Consider the following 21757-nt stretch of genomic DNA (forward strand, 5'->3'; position numbering starts at 1 on the left):
CTACTCTGGCAAGCAAAAATATGTCACTGACATTGCCAAATGTCCCCGGGGAGGCAAAATAGCCTCCAAGTCTAAATTTTTTAAAAACTAAAAGAAAAAATGATCCCACTGTGTATCACCATCAGCCAAGAAAGATCAGTGGAAGCCGGTGTGCCTCTATTTCATTGTGGAAACCTGTAGATTTCCAGTTCAATCTCTAAAGCAAAAGGAGGAAATGTCTTGGCTTTCCCCTGTCATGGAGCCTCCCAGGGCAGGGACCTGAGTCCAAAGGACAGATTCTGCTCTCAGGTTTCTTTCTCAGGTAATTTTATATGATTGCTGTTAGAGGTAATAATTTAAAATGATTTCTGTAGGTGAAAGATGCTTACTTGAATCTTTTAATTATTTAATATCTTTTTATTTTATGGAGCCATAGAGTGTGTTTGAGTAGTTAAAACACCATTTTTTCTTAACGGCACCAAGGTCCCTCTCTGCTTGTTTCCCTCTCCTTTTGCCTCTTGTAATATAAAAGGCCACACTCGTGGGAAACTCCCCTCACAGGGATCAGGGCCATGATGATAACGAGTGTTCATCTCACTATTTTTTTTTTCACTTTTAATTTTTTTTTTTTTACAACTAATTAGTTATTGCGTCAAAGTGGATTATACAGAAACTGCTACATTATCTCATTGTATTCAAAGTACTGAGAATCACGGCCTAGCCAGGTCAGCACATATGTTAGGGGAGACACAATTCAATCCATGACATCCATCTTAATGTGCTCTTCTAACCATATCCCAACACCACTCTCCCTTTGTTTTTCTCTCTATTTTCTTCTTGTTTACAGCTCTTCCCTTTCTTTCCAAGATCCCAGTAATTTCCAGTTATTTCTTTTCATTCTTTAGGCCAATTCTCTCTCTCTCTCTGTGGCCTTCCAGATCCCTCTGTCTCTTTTCTCCCTTCCTTATTCCATTTCTTCCCTTCTCCCTCCTTCTTTTCCATACTCCCTCTCTTCCTGACCTTCTTCATCATAAGGAGGAAGTAGGTTACCAGCCACAGTCCTAGATTCAGTCTCCTCCAACTCCTAATATTAAAATCTATAGAAAGAAAGTAAAGCTGTGTCCTGTGGGATGGACCTGCCAGCTGGAACAATGGATTACCAATGTACCCAAGCAACACATTAAGTTTCTGCTCTATCAGAGAGCTAGACAATGACCAAGGATGAAACAAGAATGCCTTTGAAAAGTGGTGTGGAAGAAGAACACTGAATATATCATGGACTGCTAAGAGAACAAACAGGTCCGTCCTGGACAGTGTGAAACCAGGCTGCTCCTTGGAGGTAAGGATTTTGAAACTCCATCTGACATACTTTGCATATGTGGACATGAGGGACCAGTCCTTGGAGAAGGACATTATGCTTGGAAGGGTGAAGGGACAGCATAAAAGAGGAAAACCCTGGATGAGATGGAATGACTCAGTGATGAGGGTAATGAGGGTAGGTGTAAAGGAGACAATGCAATTGGCTCAAAATAGAGCAAGGTTCGGGTTAGTCAAAAGTGACTCAACAGCACATAACAACAACAACAACAACAACAAAGAATCCTTTTCTCCCCTATACAGACCTGGCAGTTTGACCATAATGGTCTTGCAAATGATCATTATTAACTAAGGCAACAAAACTACCAGTGAGAGTCAAATGTGTCAACAGTTTTGCAAAATAATTGTGCCTGAAATAACCAGATCATGCATAGAAGTGAGGTGTCCAAATGTCATTATGTGGCCTCGAAAACCCTAGTATAGATCTGACAATGCTGAGTTAGACATTTTGTCCAACCTGGCACGACTCTTATTACACCACAGGTCCCTTATTGAAATGTACCTGAGTCAGAAAAATGACATTTAAAAATAATTCACTGTGCTGAGCCTGTTGCCTGTTATTTAGAAGTTAGTGAGAATGAAAGAGTGCTCCCTTATACTCAGTTCCAATTCTCTCTTCTCCCTCAATCCTTATCCCACACAGACTGATATGTTATTCATGTAGAGAATACAGTTGTGAAGGAGGGCTTTCGGGAATGCTGGACAAGGGGAGGAGGGCAAATCACAAACAAGATTTACTTTATATGAGCCAAATCAGCACAAATGGAACATGAACAAAACCTCTAATCACTCACAATCAAATAAAAGGAGATTTCCTGGAGAGTAACAGCCAGATGGGAAGTTACACAGCTCAGACCATTAACATTCTACTAATGTTCACTGTATTTTAAAGAAGTAAATTAATCCAGGTTTGGTAGAGCAAGAAAGAAAAATGCATGTACATCCGCTGCTGGGTTGATTTTTCTTTAAAAACCTGTATAATGGGGGGGGGGCGAACCCTGTATAATGAATAACACAATGCAAAAAATAGGTGACTGCCGAAGAAGTTCACCTAATAAAATCTTCCTTCACAGCAACAACCCAGCTCTACCCAGTAGCCCCAGCTTTCTCTTTGAATTTTGAACTTTTTTAAAAACAGTTTTATTGTGACCTAACAGATCTACAAAAAAATTCACCTATGTAAAATACAATCATTTGTATTCTCTTTACAGATTTGGACAACCTGTACTATAATCAGTTTTAGGGGTATAGGCATTTTGTATGCTAGTGAGTAGGTTCTAACCCGCAGAGACCCTAACCTATGAATTGTCACTCTGTCGTAGGGCAGCTGAGCATTTTAACTACTTCACCTTCAGTAGTCCGACATACAGCCTTATGAGTGAGTATGAAGCAATATTTCATTGTCATTTTGACATGCCTTTCCTTAGTGATGTGGTGCGTCTTTCACATGTTTATTAGTAATCAGTATATCTTCCCTTTCTAAACCAAAACTATTCTTAGCATTTGCCAAACTGACAAAACTGAAGAAAAAGTCAAGCCTCAAGCTGCAATACTGTAGGATTCTATGGGTAACATATTGAATTAGGTAAGAAGCATCATAAGAAGGTGGGAGGAATACAAAGGAGGTAGTTTATAACCAAAAAGGAAGCTGTGTATGATCAAGAATTTATAGAAGAAGGAAAAAGACAAAATTTTGCTGAAAGCATTGGTGTAAAACAAAGGTCCAGGGATTGGCAGAATGTCAACTGAGATGTTTCAACAAATGGGTGCAATATCGAAAGAGCTTAGTCATTTATGAAGGTAGAAGACACCTACCTAGCCAACTGACAAGAACAGATTCATATTTGGGCCCACCCCAAGGAAAACTAATACAAAATCCTACAGATTATCAAACATAACTGATATCACACACAAGTAAAATACTGCTCACAATAACTCAAAACCAGTCTCAAAAGTATATTAACAAGGAACTGCTAGACACTCAAGCTGGATTGAAAAGAAGATATGAAATGAGAGAGATCATTATTGTAAACTGATTTTGGCTAAAAGCAGAGAAAACCACAGAGAATAGTTGTGTTGTGTTGTGTTGACTATGCAAAGGCATTTTACTGTGTGAATCATAATAAATCATAGATAATAGTGCTAAGAATGAGAATTCCATTAGCATTTGATTGTTGCAATGTGAAATTTATACATGGACCAAGTGGCAGCTGTCTGAAGAGACCAAAGAGATTCTGCATGGTTTAAAAATCATGGGGTTGTACAATTTGATAGGTGAGGAGTGAGGGAAATGAGAAGAATCTGTTCTGGAAAATAACGTATTAGAATTTTGTAAAAAATCTAAGTATAATAAAAAAAATAGGAAAAGTGTGCATCAGAGTTATATTTTTCACCATACGTATTCAGTTTATATGCTAAATAAATAACTCTAGAAGCTGGACCATATGAAGATTATGACATTAGGATTAAAGGAAGACTCAGTAACAACCTGTAATCTGTAAATGATACAAGCTTGCTAAATGAAATTGAAGAGGGCTTAAAATACTGAAAATGATCAAAGACTATAACCTTCAGTATGACATAAATAAAACAAAAATCCACCTTCCTGGACTTATAATCAACAACATAATAAATGGAGAAAAGAATGAAGCAACAGTCAAGAAATACTTTGGAAAAAATCTGCTGCAAAGATCTCTTCAGAGTGTTAAAAAGCAAAAGTATCATTTTTAAGTATTTTCATCTCATATGCAGGAGAAAACTGGACAATTACTAAGTAAGACCAAAGAAGATTGCCGCTTTTGACTGACAGTACTGGCAAAGTATACTTAATATTCCATAGACTTTTAAAAGAACAAACAAATTTATCTCGGAAGTGGATTCTGAATGTCCCTTAGAAGTGAGGTTGGCAGGACTTCCTCTCACACACTTTTGACATGTTATTGAGAAAGACCAATCTGTGGATAAGGACACTGTGTAAAATAGAGTTAGTGGAAAAGAGGAAGATCTTCAGTGAGGTGAGCTGGCACAGTGGTTATTACAATAGGCTCAATCAGCAAGCACACAGGACCAGCAAGTCTTTCCTTCTATTGTACATAGGGTTTCTATGAGTCAGAATCAACTTGAGAACACCAAGAGACACCATGTTATAAGAATGATATTTATTATTTTTAAAATAGCTTTGAAGGCTGGGAAAGAATATAATTTTCTTCCTTATTCTTAGTTAGGAAAATAATGAAGAAGCTACTACATTTTTTAAAAAGATGCTATTTTAAAAACAACTTTCTTCAGAGGAATTACAAAGTTTTGGTGGCCTTTCTAACTATGACCACAGAAAAGGAAGGAGATAGAATGAGGGTAGATGTGACAAAGAGAGGCCATATGTTACTTCTCAACTTAATTACTACAATCATCTTATAACATGGTTTTAACATGGTTTCTCCTCACTATCAGCCCCTTTGGTTACTTACCACACTATGTCCGCTGGAATCTTGATGATTAAGGTTATGCATCATCTTGACTGATTATGATTCTCTGACTTGGTAGTTATGATGCAGTCGTTTACTTGATGAAATCTGATATAAGGTACTCATTATCTTGATGGAATCTGCTATGAGAAGTCAATCAGCTAAAGGAGAGTATCATCATGCATGAGACCTGCATCAATATAAAAGGAAGTCTGGCACAGCTCATTTTATCGTTGTTGTTCCATTTGGAACCTCCATTGGCCCATCTCCTCCAGTTCTTGGACTTGAACCAGTAGCCTCCCTTGCCTATTAATTGGATGTATCAGGCTCTACAGTTACGTGGCTTATGAGAAGACTGTACTGAGACATGGGGCATGTCCGCCTCTACAAGGCATTTCTGTATGAGTCATTTCCATTGGATAATCAATCTCATTCTCCCTCTCAGTACACACACACATTATGTATGTGTACGATTATGTTGTTGCTATTGTTAAGTACCATCGAGCCAGAACTAATGCAAAGTGATCCCCGAGTGGGTTTTCAGAGGCAGTAAATCACAAGGGAGGAGAATGTCCATCTTTCTCCCATGGAGCAGCTGGTGGATTTAAACTGCAAACCTTTGGGTTAGCAGCACAACTCCTTACCACTAAGCCACCGGCACTTCCTAGAGGAAGCATGCCTCTCCTTTGGGGAATCAAACCTCGGTCTCCCACGTAACAGGTTAGGATATTGTTGTTGTTGTTGTTGTTATGTGCTACTGAGTCTCTATTGACTCATAGCAATCCTATGAACAACAGCTCTGACCACTGCCCTATCCTGAGCCAACCTCACCATCTCTGACACACTAACGAGGATGACTACACAACCATGAATATATACACACAATAATATATATTGCATAATATATATTAATAAAATATATTATCTGAAAATACATAATAATAAAACAAATAAAATACATATTCTATATATTATATTACCCATGGTGGACAGTGTTTGGAAGCTCCCTGATTAAAACAAGCTTGGAAGCAGGAGTGGCATCCACTTCCACAATAGCTTGCCTCTGGAAACCCTATGAACCTGGAGAAAGGATGAAAGTTATACAGGAGATGTCCAGGACTTTGGTTCAAAGGGTCGCTATGAGTCACCTGCAACTCGACGGCACTTAACACCACCAACAACAACAGCAGAGAGAGAGACACACACAGCAGTTGGCCTAGCGGACAGAAAGCCATGCTCCCAAGCCAAAGGTGGGTGATTCTACTCCATGGCCCTCAGGCCTGCCTTTAATTGTTTCTGGTGAAATATTCTTCTAGGTCATGTAACCCTGGTATGTCCACTTGTTGTGCTGAGGTAACTCGTGGTTGCTGTGAAGCCAAACACTGTGACACCAATGAGTCAAATGTGAGAATGGCTACCCATGGTGGACAGTGTTTGGTGAAGCTCCCTGATTAAAACAAGCTTGAAAGCAGGAGTGGTATCCACTTCCACAATAGCTTGCCTATAGAAACCCTATGAACGTGGAGAAGGGACGAAAGTTATACAGGAGGTGTCCAGGACTTTTGTTCATAGGGTCGCTATAAGTCGCCTGCAACTCGACAGCACAGCACTTAACAACAACAAATATATATATTCTCCATATTATAAATATATGTATTCCCAATCCAACTGGTTTTGCTCCTCTAGAGAACTCAGCATATGATCTTAATCAAATTCCAGTTATATTTTTTGGCTCATTCGTGAATGCATGATATATTTTCAGAGCCAGATTCATAACTGCTTCGTGAGCTCATTTGCCACTATTGCCTATCTTATTTTTCACACCAAAGTCTCATAAATTTTCCCTCAATTCAACAAAACCACAGGGCTCCTAAAACTTCCTTTGCTCTAGAATGTACTTACTTGTCTTCTCCACACAGCGCTCATGAGTGAAAATTCTTGTCACCTCCTTGGTGAAGTCCTCCCAACTTTACCAGGCAATTAATAGCTTCTATTTTGTGATATTCTCACCATTTTCTTCATGGTTTGATTATTATTATAACCCAGATGGCAACTGGACTCACCCTGAGCTTTATGTCCTAAGCATAACTGAATCACATTATAACTTTACATTCTGTTGAAACACTACCACCACCAATCCAATATATCTGAAATTACTGTAAGATGAGAATGCAGTGGTATTCCATTCTTATGGATACTTCTACCTTGGTCTTTTTGCCTCTGAGTTCTCTGTTCTTTGTCTTGGGTCTGTTCCTTACTTCCAAAAATATGAACTTCAATTCCTTTTTTCCAATAAACACTGTGATATCCCCTTAAGATGATCTCAGTGTTCTCTATCTCCTGTAAGTACTTCTTAGTACATCCCTTCCTGAAATTACTTGTGTCTAATTTAAAAATAAGACCACACTGAGACAATGCTATTTCTATCATAAAGTTGTAAAAGACTAACTTCCTTCTTGCTAGCAGCCTCTCTCAGTCTTTGATGAAGCTAACTGCCACTGAAGAGGTCCAATGGATATGGAACTGAGGGCAGCCTCCAATAACAGCCAGCAGGAAGTGAGGAACAAATCTCAAGGAATTTAATCCCATCAACATCCACATGCAGATCCTTCCCCAGTTGAGTCTTAACTCAGCCCTGGCTGACACTTTGATTGCAATCTTTGCTTTGCTGCTAAAGCAGAGAACCCAGCTAAGCTCTCAGTTCAGGTTACCAATGCATATAAACATAGCAAGTGTGTGTTGTTTTAAGCCACTAAAGTTGGGGGCAATGTATTGTGCAATAATAAACCAATAAGTTCATCCAGTTAGTATTTGTTGTTTATTTTATTCACCGTTTAGGGAGAGTGGGCTAGCTATGTATCACACAAATTCTGAAAATATAAAACAGAATACTGGACATCTAAGTTTGTAAAAGTCTTTTTGGCACTCTATTACAGGCAAAACTCTGGTTCAGTTCCAGATTCCTGCAATCAAGCAAGTATCACAACAAAATGAGTCACACAAATACTTTGGTTTCCAAGTGCACATAAAATGTATGCTTATCCTATACGGTAGTCTATTAAGTACTCAGTAGCACTTAAAAATTTTAAATATTGTGAGAAGTAACAAAATTTTATTCCAGTGACATGAATAAAGCATATCTTACTGGAAAAATGTGACTGATAGCCTTAATCGGTGCAAGGTTGCCACATATCTTCACTGGTAAAAAGGATAATATATACAATAAGCATAGAGAGAAAGTCAATTAAACAAGGTGTGCCTTATATTACTCCAACTCTCCCCAAGACACTTTCTAACCTCAGGGTGGGGGCAGAGGAAAGAGTGTGTGTGTGTGTGTGTGTGTGTGTGTGTGTGTGTGTGTGTGTGTGTGTCAGTGCATATGTACACAGAGTCAGAATTTTGGTAGGAATTTTTCCAATTATCTGACCCTAGAATGACTCAGGATTTGGCAGAGTTCAGAAAACAACATCATTGATATACAACATTCTTCTACCTACTGCCTAAGAAAAGCAGTATTATATTTCCACGGATATAATAATTACAATTTACCATAATGTTTTATAATCTACATATCTGTCTGAGTTTTTCAAGAAAAGTGATGTGTCATCATATTCATTTTCTATCCTCGGAACATAGAACAAAGTTCCACTTAGTCTATTCTGACTCATGAGAACCTTGCAACTGGCTCCTGAGGCTGTAAATCTTTATAGGAGGAGAATGCCTGACTTTCTCCTGCAAAGCCGCTGGTGAATACAAACTGGGACTTTTCAGTTACCAGCCCAGTAAGCTATGCATGACACACTTCAGAGCTCCTCTAACCAGGACTCAGTAAATGCTTGCTGAATGTTTATTGCACTAGAAGATTTACATTTTAAAATTAATATTAGGTATTTTAATACACAGAAAAGTAGTATGGTGGGCTATAAGCAAACTTATGCTCTAATAAGATCCACTATTTCAAATTATTAACCTCCTTTGGATAGATTTTTTTAGAAAATACAAAAAAAAGTGTTTTACTAAACTCCATGCAATCCCTCACACATGCTGTGAGGTTTATAAATGTATCCTTTCTTTTAAAAACATGATATTCTATAACTCAAAGGAGGTGATATTATATTTTGAGCTTTAGAACCTATTGCTCAACCATTCCAATTACAAGAACTGCCAGAAGAAAACAGAAAATCAATATTGCTTGTGAAAGTAACAAATTCGAAAGCCAGATACCCAACAATAGAGGCAGGTGCAATAAACTGTGGGGGCAGCCAGACATATTAAAAGTAGTGAACTAGTTATTATTTAGGTGGGAGAGACACCAACAATAGAAACTTATATGAAATCAGCAACTAACAAAGCATGTGGATAATATAATCCTAATTTTGTAGAGGTCATGGTAATGATAACTTATCAGCTGCTCATCAAAAGGGCAGCAGTTAAAAGCCATCAGTCGCATTATAGGAGCTGTCTCTTCCTATAAAGATTTGCAGCTTCAGAAAGCCAGTGAAGGGATGCTTTGAGTTAGAATCAATTATGTTGTTGTTGTTTAGTGCCACTGAATCAAATACAACTCATAACAACAAAAGATCTGAACCTGTTCTGTCCTGTACTGTCCTCACACTTCCTGACACACAAAAGCCCATTGCAGCAGTCACCATGTCAATTCTCCTGGTTAAGGGTCTTTCCCTCCTTCATCGATCCTCTACCCTTCCAAGCATCATGTCCTTCTCCAAAGAGCAGCCCCTCCGAACAACATGCCCAAAGTATGTGAGGTGAAGCCTCATCATTCTTGCCTCCAAAGAGCAACTCTACATTAGCAAATAATTTTGTAAAAAAATATGCTATCGTTATTAGGTGCCAACATATTGCCTGCAACTCATAGCGACTCTATATAGAAACCTGTCCTATCCTTTGCCGTTCTCACTAACACTGATCAGCTTAAGCCCATCATTATAATCAGTGTCAATCCATCGTGTTGAAGGTCTTCCTCTTTCACTGCCCCTCCACCTTTTCCAGAATCATGTCCTTTTCCAGGGACAACATGTCCAAATATGTGAGACTGTTTCACCATCCTGAACTTCTTTTTCCATTCAACAAGTAGCCTTAACTTTATTAATTAATGAGAGAAACATTATAAATTTCAAACCAAATTGCAGTTACTCTTTTGAAACAACGGCTACATTGTTGATTCCATAATAGCACTTACAATATCATTACTTTAGGGCTTGGATTGCCTTTGCTCTCGACACATCTCTACGTCCTTAACTTCGACACCTGTTTCATCAACCTCTTCCTCTTCACTCTCCTCTTGAACACCTGGAGTTTGTATGTTTTCTTGAATGTTTGGGATGGCTTCACCTTGAACTTTGAATTTCTCAGCAGACATAAGTCCTCAATCTCAGCTTCACCAAAAACTATGTAGGTATTTGAAGCCGGGCTCTCATAAACATCTGGATATTCTTAGATTTCCAGATAGTGACTCCTGTGGCCTGACAAAGTCCCAGCTTGGACATCACCTTCCTCACCTTCTTTCCACATCGACTTCGTTTTACTTTTTACTGACTGGTTCTTCATCTATTTCAGTGGCTGCTGCCAGCTATGCTTGTTGTGTGGTTGCCTGTGTGGAGTCCTATTCCTCGAGCCCTGGTACTGATTCGTCACTGTCAGATTCTGTTCCTGACCCTGTCCCAGCCCGGTACTACGGCAACTCCTACTCTGTAGCAGGGATGGTTTCTGTGGCTTCACTGGGCATTTTGGGTAGGGAAAGCAGAACCAAGATCACCATCCTGAAGTTTAACGAGCACCCTGGTCACACCTCCTCCAAGACAGACTTGCACCTCCTTTTAGCAGCTCACGGGATACTCTTCTCCAACACTACAACTCAAAGGCACTGATGCTTCTTTGCATAAAAAAAGTTTAGATGTGTATGTAACACACAAAAATCTGGATGACTAAACATGAACATGTTAATATCAATTATCTCTACATAGTAAGATTAAAAGTGCTCCCTATATTTTTCTATATTATGTGTCTCTTTTTAATAAAAAATGGTTTAAACTATTTAAAATGACAGAAAATAATAAATTAGTATTTCCATAACTGAGCAAATATGAAATACTATTGAAGAGTTGATTAAAAACCTTGGGTGTGAAATACCACTTAAATTAGTACATTTCACTTCTAAAAACAACTTTGAGTAAGGTGCCTTATTTGAGCCTCTCAAAACTAGTGAAGCAGAAAGAGAAATGAAATGAGTTGTTCAAATCATACACTACATATCTAAAAAAGTCAGAGTTTAAAAATATAGTCTGCCTCCTAATGCAGAACAGAATAACTAATGATCACAAATAATGATTCAGAATTACCTGTGGATATTGTGATACACCAGAAAATTAGGAAGATAAAGAGGTTCAGCTCCCACATTATTTGGAAAAACTTCCCAAATCTTCAGTTAACTAGTCCTGTAAATCAGGTCAATAGACAGAGTTCCTAAGAAAAAGGAGAAAGAACAACTAGATGACCTACATGCTGTGGACCTCACACAGCGGGTTGAGGGCCCTGGTCAGAGATCTTGGCATCACTGCTGGGCTGAAACCAACCCTGACCAGCTTTACATATCAATGACCACTCTCTCGAGTCATTCATCTCCTGTTCGAGCCTGTGCCTTTATGTGCTGTTTAAATTGTAAAAGGCTGTTTATTTTCAATGACCATGAACAAGAAATATCCCAGAAAACATCTCTGACAGATACACGCATCTCTTAGGTAAGTAAATATGGGGCACACTCAGAATGGACATGACATTTAAGCAGCAAGTTAAAACTAAGCCAAAGAGAGAGTGATAGACTCAGTCACCTTCCCACCTCACAAATTAAGGAAACTGGTGGAGGAGCAGTGAGGCCTGGCATTAAGAAACCCTGGTGGCACACTGGCTTAAGCACTATGCTTCTAACTGAAACTGTCTGCTTCCATAAACATTTAGAGCCTTGGAATCTCTATGGAGGTTCTACTCTGTCTCACAGGGTCACTCTAAGTCAAGCTGATTGAATAACAGTGGGTTTGTGTTTGGGGAGCATATTGTTTTGTTGGCTTTTGAGCCTACGGCTGTTCTCTTTCCACTTCGGACCTCTCCCCTAACCCCAGACAAAGAGGCTGAGTGTCTGCAAAAGGCAAACTGCAAAGGCATTTGGCTGAGGACACAGGAGAAGCAGGAAGTTCCTGACTTTGGCTTTACACAAACCAGATTAATGATAATTAAAAAGGAAACAGCAGAGGACTGGACATGAGATGTCAACTTGTGAGCAGTTTTAGAGAGAAAGGCTGGCATGTCTCTGAAATCAGCATCTTGACTTCAGGACAAAGAAGCATTCCCCCAGAACTCAGATTAGCACATGCAGAGGCGGACTGGCAGACCAGACGCCCCACATCCAGATGGACGTGGACGGAGACAATTCTCTTAACTGCTCCTCTACACTGTGGGATGCATGGATCCTTCAGTGAGAAAGCTCTGGAGTCAATACAAGACACACCACAGAAACTGCTCGTTCACAGAGAAACTGCACGAGGTCGAACTCCTCAGACTGCCTCGTTTTTTCCCAGTTGCCCAAATTTCCCACTTTGGCTGGTTATAGCTGCATTTTCCAGTTGTGTTCTAGTTACAGAAAACATCCAAGTTTTCTTTCTTGACAAATTTCTGCGTCTAGAGGGTCCCATCTTTGCAGGTTTTACTTTATTTTGAGTTAGTTAAGTACTTCAACAACAACTCATTACTGCCAAGTCACAAACAAATCATAGCTGACCATCCAGTGGGTTTTTGGCTGCTGTAAGATGCACAGGAAGGACACGTCCATCTCTCTCCCTCTGAGCGACTGGTTCAAACAGCCAGAGAGGTACCACCTATGGGTTAAAGGACAACTCCTCACAGGAGCCCCTTAATGAAGAGTATACACATCATTCCACATCGCTTTGTAATCTTTATCAAATACTTAACCTCTTGCCGAAAACAGACTGTACTGAGTTGATTCTGTCTCAACAGAAACCCTACCAGGCAGAGCGGAACTTCCCCATAGAGTTTCCAAGACTGAAGTCTTTACAGAAGCCGACTATCACGTTTCTCCTTCACAGCAACTGGTGGGATCAAAGCATCAACCTTATGTTTAACAGCCAGGCATCTAACCATTGCACCACATGGGATCCTAATCAAGAAATTCATAAATAAACTACATACAGGCAGACTCATCTTACAACAGTTATCTTCTAATACCACCATCCTAAATCAGAGCTGAGGTAAGCATATTTCTTTTCTTTTCAAGTTTTCTTTACTACTGCCTTTTAATATCCATGTTATTTGGCTTTGGGCATTGGAAATAGTACCTATAAACTTACAGGTATATTTTATACATTATTGGTGTTGCTATGTGCTGTTTAGCTGACTGTGACTCACAGCAGCCCCATGAACAAAGGATCTGAACCTTGCCCCATTCTATACCAACCCTAATATATTTGAGCCCACTGCTACAATCTCTACCTCAATCTAACTGGCTGAGGGTCTTCCACTTCTTCACTGACCCTCCACATTTCCAAGTACAATGTCCTTCTCCAAGGACTAGTCCCTCCTAATAACATGGTCAATATATGTGAGATGGAGTTTCACCATCCTTACCTCCAAAGAGCACCAGCTGCACTTTCTTCCACAGAGACTTACTCATCCTTTTGGCAGTCCAAGGAATACTCAGTACTCTTTTCCATCACTACAACTCAAAGGCACTGTTTCTTTTTCTGTCATTTTTAGTCACTGCCCAACTTTCAGATCTACAGCAAGTAACTGAAAGGACCATAGTGTAGATCAAATGCACCTTAGTCTTTAAACTGATTTCACTGCTCTTTAGCACTTTGGAGAGGTCCCTGACAGAAGATTTTTCCCAATATGATGTGACTTTTGATTTCTTGACTGCTGGTACAAAGAGGGTTGTTTAAGCCTCCAGATAAGAATCTAGACACTCCAAGAAAGAACCTAAACCAAGAGGCTGTTTTCCAACCTGAGCAAGGGAACAATGCATGGTTCAAAATCAAGAAAGGTTTAAGTCAGGGCTGTATCCTTTCTCCATACTTACTCAAACTGTATACTCATCAAATCACTCAAGAAGTTGGACTATATTAAGAAGACTATAGCATTGGATTTGGAGCAAGACTCATCAACAATCTGTGCTATGCAGATGCACAACCTTTTATTTTCTTGCTATTTTTCTTGCCATTTTCAAGTGAAAACTTGAAACGTTTGCTGCAGAGGATCAAAGACAACAGTCTTCATTACGAATTCCATCTCAACATCAAGAAAACAAAAATCCTCATCACCAATAGGCAGGATCATAACAGAGAAAAGAATAAACTATTAATGATTTCATCTTACTTGAAGTGCTGTCAATAAACACACATATATTAAGAAATGAACTTGTTAAAAAAAAAAAAAAGAACTTGTCCAGAGGGGAAAAAAAAACCCACAAAAACGGGCAATGCTGACATTTTGCCAGTTTTGGAAAGATCATCACACATTTCTCCCTGGGAACAGAGATTGCATTCTCAGTTTGCATAGACCTTTTATATGCTTCAACACTCTATGTAATCCATTTTATTAATTATAAGGGGTATATTTCATTTTTAAAGGGCAATCATGAGCGCAGTTTGCCATAACTCAAGTACATCTTAAGAGGCACTGCCTGTAATGACCAATAATATGTTTGTACTCTGGTGGCTTAGTGACAAGAAGCTTCATAGCAATCCAAAGGCGTGTGGTTCAAGGCCACCAGCTGCTCCATGGAAGAAGGGTGGGCAATCTCCTCCTGTGCAATTAATTGTCTCTGAAAATCCACCAGAAGACCAGCTGTTGGTCAGTTCCAACTCTATGGTATACAACAACAACATGGCTTACTATGTGCCACGCCTAACATCCATTTGTCAGTTTGTCACACTGTGATGGCTTATGTATTGCTACCCCAAAGGAGGCCCTTCTCAAACAGTTCAAATCCACCAGCAGTGTCTCAGGAGAAAGATGGGTAATCCATTCCTGTGCAATTTACAGCCTCCTGAAATCCAGCCAGTGGAGGGTCAGCTTTGAGTCCGTTTCAATTTGACGGCAATGAGTGAGAGTACGAGCGCACAGTACATTCTGAAGATGATCTTAACATCTTAGAGCTTTCACTACATCCCATTACGCTGTCATTCTGAGGGACATTATTGTACTGTCTGCTGAGAACTCCTGAAGAATCTAGTACAGAGGAGCAATAGAGGTGGCAGCCTGTGTTTGCAGAGAGCTTTTATTTTGCTCCTCATTCAAAAGTTTTTTTTAAAGTTTTGAATAAATGCCAGTATTTGAAAAGTGAGAGATTTCATCCCCCAAGATTTGCATTTTTAACTTTTCTTGAAAAAAATTCTAAGAACTGGCAAAACTGTTTCTGCATTCTTCTGGGGAGCAGTTTGTCTAGAGGTGACAGGAGGCTGCCTCTTCCCCAACCCTCACCCTTCTCCTCCCTCCCCCCGTCCCCACTGTCTCACCCATTCAGTTAGATTACCTGTGTCTCTTCTGAGGAATTCTGTGGAACAAAAAAGGTGTTTTGTCTGATCTCGAGTTTATGAAAGTTCATGTTATCAAGGGTTTCCTGAAATTAGATTATGTGCAGAAAGCCCATTCAAGTGAGCCTCATTCTGTAAGGAGCGCTATTTACCTGCTTTATTCACTCGGAGCCCCAGAATCTTGACTACCCAGCTGGAGTGAGATTCCTGGATTCAGAATCTGTGAACAATTCCTAATTTCTCTGTACTTTCCTAATTTCAGGCAAATTCCTTAACCCATCTCTACCTCATCTGTAAAACAGAGATAATCATCAGTGAATATTATTATAAGAAGACAAATGGCAGACAACATTGCCTGGCATATTGCTATTGCTTTGTTAGCAGGAGTCAGTTACAACTTTGAACTTACGCAGCACAAGATACCACCGCCCAGGCCTGTGCCACTTTCATGATTATTTCAGCCCACGTTGTGGCTAACGTGGAGTGACTTCTAACCTAGAGAGCTCATCTTCTAGTACTGTTTTAAACTATATTCTATCATGGCTCACAGGGTTTTCATTGGCTAATTTTTTAAGGAATCTCCAGGCCTTTCTTCCTAGTCATAGTCTAGAAGTTCCACTGAAAGTGTCCACCATGGTGACCTGCTGGTATATTATAAAATACTGCTGAGGTAGCATCCAGCTTCCGATGTTACTAGGTGCCACTGAGACCATTCCAATTCACAGCAACCCTACTGTGATTGTTAATACTGCAGGTCAACTTGTCCAAGACTCTAGTACAGTGTAATTATACTATGGTGTTGCAAATCCTGACTTCTACGAGGTTAACAAGGCAAGATTTAATTATATGATCAGGGGTGTAGCCAACACTGCTTACACATTTGGACTCTCAGGGAGAGCTTGCTAGCTCTTTACCTAATCCTGCATCTAGTTCATCATCTCCAAGAATCCTGCCCGATCTAAAGACCTTATACTTGTCAGCCTCTAAACCCAGAAGTTGGCTGCTATATCTGGCATCCTTGGATTTCTCAGTCTCCACAAATGACTCCTTCCTGAGGCCAAGCCCTAAACCATTCCCTTAAGATAAAAAATTTCTCTTTCTTTCTGTTTCTATGAATACATACAAACATACACACAAAAGATTCACTGATTTTGTCTCTGGAGAACCCAGTCTAACACACTTAAGTACAATGGAATGCTCCTGGTCTTTTATAGGCATAGTAATTACATCTGAGCTCACTGATAGAATCACTGTGTCAATCCATCTTGTTGACGGTCTTCCTCTTTCACACTGATCCTCTGCTTTGTTTTACCATGTATGATGTCCCTCTCCAGGGACAGTATTTCAGACAGCACAAAGCAGGTTCTGTAAAACAGCGTTTAACCTCCCAATATTTAACTTGGAGAGCAGCAAGCAGCAACTTCCTGATATCATTCGTCCTCTGTCCTCTCCACTCATCCCATTCCTTCCCTTGACCTTCTTCCAGGCAGTCCTTCAGAGCCTTATATTAAGGCTACAATATTTATTTCTTTTATGAAGGGATAAAACAATCTGGTGGTTTGCTCCTTTAAAGATTACAACCCTACAGGGAACTTCTGTTCTGTCTTATAGTGTCCCTTGCGTCAGAAGTGACTCAAAGGGACATAGTAACTACAATAAAATATTTTTAAAAGAACGTTATTCTTTATTTAAAATCTCAAATATGTTTCTATTAGGAAAAAATAAAACACTGGATACCTGTGATGGGCATACTAAGTGACTCCAACTCATCAATGGGTCAGAAGGGATGAAGCCAACTTATCACTTGCTAACCTCTGAGCTCTACCTCCTAGTCCAGCAACAACAGAAGTAAACAGGTCAATACAGGCTTCAACCAGATTTAAGCAGGTTTGATCTGCAACACCCTTGATACTAGCACTCACAAAAACACAACAAAGAATAATTGCATTAAGTAAATTTGCTGTCAAGGACACCTCTAGAATGTTAGAGAGCAATGATGTCAGTTTAAAACTAAGGTGCATCTGATTCAAGCCAGGGTCTTTCCAATTATTTTTTATGTAACTGGAAGTTAGACAATGAATGAGGATGGGTTGTAGTGTTGAAGAAGAATGCTGAATATCCATCCCATAGATTGGAAAAAAAAAACACCAAACAAACAAACAAACCACACACCAAAAATACCAACCCAAATTAAGTCGGTCCTGGAGGATGTTTAAGTCACTATGTTCCCTGGAGGCAAGGATGGTGAAGTTCTGTCCATCATATTTGGGGCATGTTGTTAGGAGAGACTGTCCTTTGGAAACAGTTATCATGTTTGGAAAGCTGGAAGATTAGAAAAAAAGGGGAAGACAATTGAATGAGACGGACTGACACAGTGACTATCAGTGGGCTCGTGTATGTCAGAGATGAAGATGGCACAGCAGTGGGCAAGGGTTAGCCACGTTGCTCATGGGATCGCTACGAGTCATGACTAACTCAATGGCACCTAACAACTATTAATCTGCCAACACCTCACCTCTATCATCTGATCTTCACCTTACCTCTATGATCTGACCTTCACCTCCACATGCCCCTCATTTCCTACTCCAGAGTTTGAGCTTGAGAGTCAACAGGCATCCACACTCATGAATATGCAAACCTGATGTGCAAAGGAGTTAGCACTGGGGGTCACGCTAGATCAGTGGGGCAGAAATCAGTGAATACGTATCTCCTCATTTCTGCCTCAACGCAGTCATTGTTAAGTGCCAACGAGTCGAGTATGACTCTACAAACAAGAGACCTGAACTTTTATTCTGTGTCATCCTTATTATCTTTGGCATATTTGAGTCCATCTCACTGAGAGTTTATCTCTCCTTCAATGAACCTCCATGATTCCCATTTCCAAGCATGATGCCCCTTTCCACGGAAGGGCCTCTCCTAACAACATTTCCAAAATATGTGAAATGAAGCTTCACCATCTTTGCTTCCAAGGAACACTCTGGTTGCACTTTCTCCAAGGCATATGTTTGTTCTTTTGGCAGTCAATATCCAGATATACAGCACTCCTCTCAAACATCAAAACACAAAAACATCCACTCTTCTCCCGTCATCCTTTTTTACTATCCAGCTCCCAGATGCATAGCAGGTGTCTGGAAAGTTTGTGGCTTGAATCAGGTGCATCTTGTTCTTTAAAATGGCATCACTGCTCTGCTCTTCACAACTTTGGAAAGGTCCTGGACAGCAGACTTTCCCAATGCCGTAGGTCTCCTGTCTCCTGAATGCTGGTAGCATGGGTGTTGACTGTAAGACCAAGCAAGATGAATCATTGACAATTTCAATCTTGGCTCCACCTGTCATGATGTTTGTCTATGGTCCAGTGGTGAGGATTTTTGTTTTCTTGATGCTGAGATGTAATCCATATTGAAGGTTGTAGTTCTTGATCCTCTGCAGCAAGCACTTCAGGTCCTCCTCACTTTTAGCAAGCAAAGTTGTGTCATATGCATACCACAAACTGTTGTGAGCCTTCCTCAATCCTGATGCCACAGTCTTCTTCCTATAGTCCAGCTTCTCAAATTATTTGGTCAGCATACAGGTTGAGTAGATAAGAAGAAATGATACAGACCTGACATGTACCTTTTTCAATTTTATACTATGCAGTGTTCCCCTGCTCTTTCAAGACAAAAGCTTCTTGTTCTAGGTATAAATTTTGTATAAACATAATTAAGTGTTCTGGAAGTCTCATTCTTCTCAAGGTTAGCCATAATTTGTTATGATCCACACAGTCAAATGCCTTTGCATAGTCAATAAAACACAAACAGACATTCTTCTGATATTCTTTGCTTACGGCTAAAATCCATATGACATTAGCAATAATTTTCCTGGTGCCATGGTCTCTTCTATAATCAGCTTGAACTTTGGGCAGTTATCTGTCAATGTACTGTTCTAAATATTTTTTATGATTTTCCACAATATTTTGCTTGCATGTGATAGTAATGATACTGTTTGACAATTTCCATGTGCTGTTGGATCACCTTTCTTAGAAATTAGAATAAATATGGATCTCTTCCAGTCAGTTGGCCAGGTATTTGTCTTCCAAATGTCCTGGCAGACTGGTAAGCACATCCAGATAGCATTTGTTATTTGGAACATGTCCATTGGTATCCCATTGATTTTTAGGGCCTTATTTTTTACCAATGCCTTTAATGCAGCTTACACTTTTTCTTTCACACCACTGGTTCTTCATTATCTGCACCTTCCTGAAATATTTCGGCATTGACAAATTCTTTTTTTTGTATAGTGACTGTGTATTCTCTCTACCTTCCTTTGTTGCTTCCTGGATGATTCAAGATTTTTCCCATAGTATCTCTCAGGATTGCAACTCAAGCTTACATTTGTTTTTCCATAGACAATACTAAGATGCATTTCATAAGGTACCTTAAAAGGACCTCAACTCAAGTCCCTGTCACACTCAGCAGTGGCCAATCTGACAACATATGCTTGTGCTGGCCTTTCCTTTTCTCATTTTCTCTTAATTTCTATTGGGATCATTACTCAATAAACTATCTGCAGGCAGCATTAATCTCAGGTTTGTTTTTCAAACTAAGAGACCTGATAAGACAGTGGCCTTAGAAATCTGGATCATGAGCTTGGGCCACTGTGACCCAGTGCTAGTGGCAAACTGGATGGTGGCAGGCTCTGGACGAAGTAACAGCACATTTACTTGGGCTCTTACCTGTGTTACTTGAGAGGAGGTGCAGCTGGAATGTGAATAACTGAATTCAGAGGTAATGTGAATCATGAATGACACAGGTCAACAAGAATAATAGGGATCATGGAGTCGTCTGCCTTTGCTAAAACTGTTTTGAACACTTTGAAGAGGCAGAATTAAAATCACATGCTCAGGTCAATCAACTATTAGCTCAAGGCACACTATTAAAAGCCTGTGACAGCATTGAGGTTAACCTTCATCTCTGGCAGTCACAGGGCAGACCGTGCTGAAAATAAAGCTCAGGATCTAATGGGAAAGCTGAAAGGCCTGCAAAGAGGTTGGCAGCACTGTCTCCATCAGTCTCCTTTGTAAAAGGCAGGAAAATAGGAGACCATACGACCAGGAATGGGGACATTAAGAATGGCTAAAGAAGATTCTGGACAAGAGGGATTGACAGTGACTGTAACAGTGGGCTCAGGGCTTATCAGAGATGATGACAATGGTGTAGGACAGGGCAAGGTTCAAATCTGTTGTCAACAGTGTTGCTATGAGTCATAATTGACTCGTCGGTACATTAAAACAACAAGCCTTAAAAACCTTGGCTCTCCAGGTTCTCCTGAATCCTCCAGACCACTAACACTAGCTTCCTCCTACTTGGAAGAGAAGAGCAACCTTCCCATACCTGAAGACCCTGCAAAGTACACACAAAGGCAGCTGCCTAACAAAGAAATTATTCTCCTTTAATGCTGCTCTACTGTAGATCATCAAAGGACAAAAGAGCAATGATGTCAGTCTAGAGACTAAGGTGTGCCTGGTCTAGGCCAGAGTATCCAAAATTACTTGCTATGCATCAGAGAGTTGGACAATGGCTATGAGTGGCAGGTAACTCGATGGCACTTAACAACAACAATGATCGGCTGCACCTCTTCTTATTGCCTCAAAGCCAATAATCAAAGTTAAATCCCAACGAAGCCCAGAGAAATATACGTCCTGCTGCAGAAGTAGGCTGCTTATTCACCAAAGAAATGTGTATCAGTGGGAACAGGATTATTGTTGTTGTTGCTGCTTCTGTTAAGTGCCGTGGAGTGGAGCACAAAAACAGAACTCACAGAGACACTACCAACAACAGACCTGACCCCTGCTCTATGCTGTGGCAGCCTCACCCTCTCTTACACACTTGAGCCCACTGCTGCAGTCACTGTGTCAATCCATTTCGGTGGGGAATGGGTTATTAAGAGCTTTGAACCAAAAAATGCAGAATATTTAGCCAGATGAAGAATGGTTTATTGCCATGGGAAAGCTCACTGTGACTCTGGGTTAACGTCTTGGCAAGGATACCTGAAACTAGTCCCAACACCCTGCTGGAAAAGCTCCCTGCAGCTTAGACAGAACAGTGGCTTCCTACAAGGTAGAGATGCCAGAACTGAGGAACAGAGAGATAAAAGGACCTGGAGGGTGAGGTTCTGGAAACGGATTATCGGAAATGGAAAAGGAGATTGACCTACTGCCTATGCTTCCTGGGAAGACCCAGAGGGGTGTTCTCTCATGAAGCCTCTAACAAAAGAAACTACCAGGAGGCAGGGGTGCACTGGTATCTCTGATTCGCATGGTTGCCCCTTTTAGATACCACTTCCCATCCAGTACATCCTACTTCACACAGGCTCTGACCAGCAACACACCATGACCTG

At 40.1% G+C, this 21757-nt stretch overlaps 1 protein-coding gene and 1 pseudogene across 3 annotated transcripts in view; both read right to left on the reverse strand.

The window, feature by feature from the left end:
* Positions 1-21757, reverse strand: part of CACNB4 (calcium channel, voltage-dependent, beta 4 subunit) — a 360400-nt gene that overhangs the window by 293877 nt on the left and 44766 nt on the right. The gene's annotated exons all lie outside the window — the stretch shown is intronic.
* Positions 10028-10566, reverse strand: LOC102851456 (annotated as a pseudogene).

The sequence above is a fragment of the Elephantulus edwardii genome, unplaced genomic scaffold, assembly GCF_000299155.1.
Source record: "Elephantulus edwardii isolate Elephantulus edwardi_28Jun2011 unplaced genomic scaffold, EleEdw1.0 scaffold00010, whole genome shotgun sequence".
In the NCBI taxonomy this organism is placed as follows: domain Eukaryota; kingdom Metazoa; phylum Chordata; class Mammalia; order Macroscelidea; family Macroscelididae; genus Elephantulus; species Elephantulus edwardii.